This window comes from Carcharodon carcharias (assembly GCF_017639515.1).
Source record: "Carcharodon carcharias isolate sCarCar2 chromosome 24 unlocalized genomic scaffold, sCarCar2.pri SUPER_24_unloc_2, whole genome shotgun sequence".
Lineage (NCBI taxonomy): Eukaryota > Metazoa > Chordata > Chondrichthyes > Lamniformes > Lamnidae > Carcharodon > Carcharodon carcharias.
The window spans coordinates 1,389,290-1,395,772 of record NW_024470595.1 but is presented as its reverse complement, the minus strand read 5'-3'; positions in this window follow the sequence as shown (position 1 = coordinate 1,395,772).

Below are 6,483 nucleotides of genomic sequence, written 5' to 3'. Positions count from 1 at the left end.
TTGATCACACATTCTTCATAGACAAAACATAAAGCTCACTTCCCTCATCAACACTCTCGTTACTTAGAAAAAGACCTACATTAAGTTTATCAGACATGAGTTCCAATTGACATATCCGTGCTTCTGATCATTTATCAACCTTATTTACTTACAAATAAACATTTATTTCTGAACACTGTTATGGACTCCAGAAATGTTCCCATCATCGACATTGCCCTGTCTTCTCTGTAGTTCCAGAGCGTAGCCTTCTCTCCTGTCATAAAAAGCGGGGGTGGGACATTTAGAAACCTCCAGTCCTCTGGCACATTTCCCAAATCCAAGGTGGAATGAAATATTTAGCCAGAGCTTTCATTATTTCCATCATTCCTTCCCACAGCGACCTTCAAATATAAAACCCGGACCGGGGAAATATTCTACTTTATGGCGCAGATTGTGGTGCAGATTGAAATTGGGAGGTATGATGTGGTGGGCATCATGGAGACATGGCTGCAAGGGGATCAGGACTGGGAGCTAAATATCCAAGGATATACATCCTATCGAAAAGATAGGCAGGTTGGCAGAGGGGGTGGGGTTGCTTTTTATTAAGAAATGAAATTAAATAAATAGCAAGAAATGATGTCGGGTCAGATGATGTAGAATCTGTATGTGTAGATTGAGGAACCGCAAAGGTTAAAAAAAAACATAATGGGAGTTATCTACATGCCTCCGAACAGTAGTCAGGATGTGGGGCACAAGATACACCAGGAGATAGAAAAGGTGTGTAAGAAAGGCAAGGCTCCAGTGATCATAGGGAATTTCAATATGCAGCTAGACTGGGAAAATCAGGTTGGTAGTGGATCCCAAGAAAAGGAATTTGTGGAATGTCTAGGAGATGGCTTTTTGGAGCAGCTTGTGGTGGAGCCCACTAGGGAACAGGCAATTCTAGACTTTAGTGATGTGTAATGAGGCAGATTTGATAAGGGAACTTAAGGTGAAGGAACCCTTAGGAGGAAGTGACCATAATATGATAGAATTTACCCTGCAATTTGAGAGGAAAAAGCAGGAATCAGATGTAGCATTATTACAGTTGAATAAAGGCAAATGCAGAGGCATGAGGGAGGAGCTGGCCAGAATTGACTGGGATATGAGCCTAGCAGAAAGACAGTGGAAATGCAACAACAGGAGTTTCTGGGAGTAATTTGGGAGACACAGCAAAAAGTCATCCCTAGGAAGAAGAAGCATACTAAAGGGAAGATGAGGCAACCATGGCTGACAAGGAAAGTCAGGGACACCATAAAAGCTAAAGGGAAAGCATACGATGCGGCGAAGAGCAATGGGAAACCAGGGGATTGGGAAGTCTACAAAGACAAACAGAGGACAACTAAAAAAGAAATAAGGAGGGAGAAGATTAAGTATGAAGGTAAACTAGCCAGTAATATAAAAGAAGATGGCAAGAGTTTTTTTTTAAGATATATAAAGTATAAGAGAGAGGAAAAGTGGACATTGGGCTGCTGGAAAATGACGCTGGAGAAGTAGTAGTGGGGAACAAAGGAATGGTGGAGGAACTGAATAGATACTCTATGTCATTCTTGAGAGTGGAAGACATGAGTGACATCCCCAAAGTTCAAGAGAATCGAGGGGCAGAGATGACTATGGTGGTCATTACCAAGGAGAAGGTGCTAGGAAATCTGAAAGGTCTGAAGGTGGATAAATCACCTGGACCAGATGGATTACACCCCAGAGTTCTGAAGGAGAGAGCTGAAGAGATAGTGGAGGTGTTAGTGGCAATCTTTTAGGAATCACTGGAGGGTCCCAGAAGACTGGAAAATCATTAATGTAACCCCCGTGTTTAAGAGGGGATTGAGGCAAAAGACAGGAAATTACAGGCCAATTAGGCTGACCTCGGTTATTGGTAAGATTTTAGAGTCCATTGTTAAGGATGAGATTTCAGGATACTTGAAAATGCATGGTAAAATCGGGCAAAGTCAGCATGGTTTCATCAATGGCTGTCAAATCTGTTAGAATTCTTTGAGGAGGTAACAAGTGGGTTAGACAGAGGCGAGCCAATGCATGTTATCTACTTGGACTTCCAGAAGACCACTGACAAGGTGCTGCACAGGAGGCTGCTCAGTAAGATAAGAGCCCATGGTGTTAGAGGCAAGGTACTACCATGGATAGAAGATTGGCTGTGTGGCAGGAGGCAGAGAGTGGGGATACAGGGGTCCTTCTCAGGAAGGTGGCCGGTGACTAATGGAGTTCCACAGGGGTCAGTGTTGCGACCAGAACTTTTCACTTTATAAATTAATGATCAAGATGAAGGAACTGAGGGCATCCTGGCCATGTTTGCAGATAATACAAAGATAGGTGGAGGGACAAGTCATATTGAGGAGGTGGGGAGGCTGCAGAAGGATTTGGACAGGTTAGGAGAATGGGCAAAGAATTGGCAGATGGAATACAACGTGGGGAAGTCATGCACTTTAGTAGGAAGAATAGAGGCATAGACTATTTTCTAAATCTGGAGAGAATTCAGAAATCTGGAGTGCAAAGGGACTTGGTTGTCCTTGACCAGGATTCTCTTAAGGTTAACTTGCAGGTTGAGTCAGTGGTTAGGAAGACAAATGAAATGTTGGCATGTATTTTGAGAGGACTAGAATATAAAAGCAGGGATGTGCTGCTGAGGCTTTATAAGGCTCTGGTCAGACCACATGTAGAATATTGTGAGCAATTTTGGGCCCCATATCTCAGGAAGTATGTGTTGGCCTTGGAAAGGGTCCAGAGGAGGTTCACGAAAATGATCCCAGAAATGAACGGCTTAACATATGAGGAACGTTTGAGGACTCTGGGTCTATACTTGATGGGGTTTAGAAGAATGAGGGGGGATCTGATTGAAACTTACAGAGTACTGAAAGGCCTGGATAGAGGGGACGTGGGGGAGATGTTTCCATTAGTAGGAGAGACTAGGACCCGAGGGCATAGCCTCAGACTAAAGGGAAGACCTTTTAGAACAGAGATGAGGGGAAACTTCTTTAGCCAGAGAGTGGTGAATCTATGGAATTCATTGCCACAGAAGGCTGTGGAGGCCAGGTCATTGAGTGTATTTAAGACCGAGATAGATAGGTTCTTGATTGGTAAGGGGATCAAAGGTTATAGGGTGAAGGCGGGAGAATGGGGTTCAATCAGCCACGATTGAATGGCAGAGCAGACTCGATTGGCCGAATGGCCTAATTTGTGTTATGGTCTTATGGTCTTATTGTGATATAAAAATATTTGATTCAAAGGGTTGTACACAACATGTTTGTTCAGTGACTGCAAATAACGTCTGTCTCCATGGAACCTTATTGTGCCACTGGTGGTTTAGCCCCTTCTATTAATAAGGGACTCCTTTCACTATGTTATCACATATTTTTAGCGGGAGCATCAACTCCAACACTGACAGAGATCAGAGAGAGGGAGAGGAGAGATCAGGATCTAAGAACAATAGATTGCAATGTTACAACAATGGATCAGAATCTGAGAACAATAGAGTGGAATGTTACAACAATGGATCAGAATCTGAGAACAATAGAGTGGAATGTTAAAACAATGGATCAAAATCGGAAAACAAAAGATTGGAATGTTACAACAATGGATCAGAATCTGAGAACAATAGAATGCAATGCTACAGCAATGGACAGGGGTTTAGCCTCTGGGTTGTACATGCTGTCTACATTTTATTCTTGGTTGTCATTAAATTCTCGCATCTATTACACGCTTCTGGTTATTCAAGCAGGTTATTATCCCATCCTGGCTATTGTTGGTGTACCTGGTAAGTCTCTCTGTCAGGTTATTTATATTATAAACAACATTTAACTTCAGTATTGTTTTTGTCATTTGAAATCTGGGAAGATGGAATCTTTTGTCTTCAGTTTTTCTCAGAAATTCCGCTCCTGATCCATTGTATCCACCAGCCTCCCAGGCCAATATCTGCGGTAGAACCAGTCTGTTCACTCCATGTGCGATCCGTTGATTGCTGAACGCCTATTCTCTCCATTCCCAATCTTGCCCCCTTCCACCTCCAAAATATCACTCATCAACACCCCGCCCCAACCCTGCTAATGAATAAACCCTCACATTTTCCTCAACCCAGTCTCGACTATTCCAATGTTATCGTGGACACACTGTCAGTTGCCATTCTTAACAAACCACAGCTCATCCCAAACTATCCTGCCCATATCCAAACTAATCCCGTTCAACCACCATCCCTGTGCTCCCTGACCTGCATTGATTCCTGGTGTGGTAACATCTCAATTTGAATATTATCACTTAATGATTTGGTACCTCCATGGCCTCACTCCTCCGATTAATACCTATCCCTCTGTCTTTTACCATTATTCCTGAAAATTGTTTCACTTTAAGTGTTATGCAGTTTAATTTTAAAGGTAATGTGTTTCACTCAATATCCCTCCCCCACCCCCACCCCCACCGAATATGAATCTGGCCTTTGTAGCGGATTAGGGCCACTGCTAACAGAGTTACGATGCTCTAAACATGAAAACGTGTGGGTCGCACTGTTATTCACTTCCCAGCGACTCCCAGCTGGTGCTCCATGTTGGACAGGTGGTTCCAGCAGCTTTGACACATGTCTTCATAACTTGGTGTGTGCCTGTCCGTTGAACGCCTGTGTTAGTCAGTCTCGGCTAAACATGAGTTGAGAAACACAAGGAAATCTGTCTAGCGCGATTTAAAAAGACGAGGCTTCTAACTTGTAGCGGAAAGGCTTTGACTGACCTCTGTAATTGGAAAGTTAGTGGAGTTGTTGGGGATGTTGTTTTGAAGCTTCTGTTGTGAACTGCTCCATGCATTCAGGGAGGACAGATCATTTGGTGACCCAGTTATGGATGAGGTATGGGGTCTTTAGTTACAGTGCCTCGGTGACAGTAACATGATCAACACGTCTCAAAGGCTGCAGAGAGGCCTGTAGAGGGGGTCGACGAGGTGGGCTCTGCCCTACCCACCCCGGGGTTTCCACGAACACTTTACCAAACTAATTATAACCCAGGAAAAGAAAGTGAGGCAAATCTGATACAACAAGGGGAGGTCACAGATCTGTGTCACCTCCTTCAACACGACTTGCAGCATCACGAGGACAGTGATGTCAGTGGCAGTTAAGATCAGAGTTCCATTGAGCTTCTATGGATGCAGAACATTTCAGACAGGAGCGGATAACATATCCATCATCTCTCAGAAAGTTATCTGTCGATGTTTCCACTAGAAGACGGAGACCATCTATGTCGGGTGAGGTGAATATATCGTTTTTGCCCTCAACAGGGAGAAGTATGATGTGCGGACCCATTGTTTTCTCAGGACATAGGGATTCCCGATGGTGCTGTGGCCCCACTGAGCCCCCATGACAAAGCTCCAGTAATTAAAAGAACTCTCAGCCCATTTTTCCCCCCAAATGTAATTCTTTCATGGATATGGGTGTCACTGTCTACTTTCCCTTGAGAAGGTATTGATGAGCTGCCAAAATGTACAGCAGCTATGTGACGATGCACAGTACATCATGTTGGTTAATGTTCCTCATCTTGGCAGCAGCCACGATACCATCATTCTGAAGTAGGCAGCCATTCCCATCGTATTCGAACCTCTTTCAGAACCAGCGGTTGGCCTCTTGAAGATTGAGGTTGCCGCCTCGACACATGGCTCTAAACACACACAAACTCACCACTCCCCACAGCCAAACCGCCATGTGAATATAACACGAGCAAACCAAGAGCAATGGAACCACCAGGAACATCGTGGAGCAGACCATTGATGAGATGAAATAATGCTCCTGATTCCTGATCCACTCAGGGAAACATCCACTACACACTGGAGCAGGTGTTCAAATCCATGGTGTTCTGCTGCATCCTTCATACTGTTAACAATTAGACACAAATAAGGAAGATGTCAATGCAGTGATGCACTACAGACCAATTGATATCACTTATGTCTATACTAGCCAAATGGAGATAGCCCAAGCAAAGGGATTGCGGTGACTGCCACATTCACTACTACTGGCAGCACCATTCCCCCCCTAGAACTGAGCTGCAAGTCCATCTGTATCATGCTCTCCGCCCTTGTTGGCATTAGGAATGAGTTTTAGCTTTAAAGTTTAACTTTGATTAAGTTTAATTATTCCTTTACCTGTGTTTAGAAAATTTCAAGCTGAGCTTTTGTTACACACGTCTGTAAAACTGTCTGCATTTTTATTGAGTTTTATGACTGTGAGAAGTTAAAACAAACAAGAGCAGATAAAAACAGGGCTGTTGCCTAGCAACCGAGTTTCAGAGAGGCAGCCCAAGTCCCTGCCACCCAACCCCCTGCCCACCAATCATGGCAGTTTGAGTTCAGTATGAAGACAGCTGCCAAGAGAGACTGCAGTCAGCGTAGAAGGAACTGCAGACAGAATAATTTTCCCAAAAGAACCAATCGGCCCCAAAGCAGAAAGGGTGAGACAGATTCCGGAGAAAGTCCTAAGGAGAC